This window comes from Haliaeetus leucocephalus, unplaced genomic scaffold, assembly GCF_000737465.1.
Source record: "Haliaeetus leucocephalus isolate CR32 unplaced genomic scaffold, Haliaeetus_leucocephalus-4.0 Scaffold462, whole genome shotgun sequence".
NCBI lineage: Eukaryota > Metazoa > Chordata > Aves > Accipitriformes > Accipitridae > Haliaeetus > Haliaeetus leucocephalus.
The window spans coordinates 1583284-1583727 of NW_010972898.1; positions in this window are offsets into that span (position 1 = coordinate 1583284).

The window sequence follows — 444 nt, forward strand, 5'->3', positions numbered from 1 at the left end:
ACGCGATAGTTAGAGATGGGTGAAAGAAAGGAGAAAAGTAAAGTTAAGTTTAGAGAGAGGAGAAAGAGAGGTTATAGCTACCACCGCTGATCTCACGACGTCCTAACGGTCCCGGGTCCAGCTGATGCTGCGTCGTCGATCGTCGTGGTCCTTGGTGGGGAAGCTTCAAACTTCCGTTGTTCAGAAGTCATCTTTTATGCTTAGTAACACACCTTGCTCCACCTCTGCCTCAGGAGTCTCCGCCCTTCTCAGAATACAATTATCATATCTCTGCCCTTCTAGAGCGAGGCTATCACGCAGGTGCAGGGTCAGTGTCTGAGGCGTGGTAAGTCTTGGAGGCGGGCAGCCTTCGACCAGGAGGTGTGTTTTGGTATTATAATGAAGCAAAGTTCGTCTAAAGTTCATGATTTCTTCATCGATGTTATGGCAACAGTTGCAATCCAT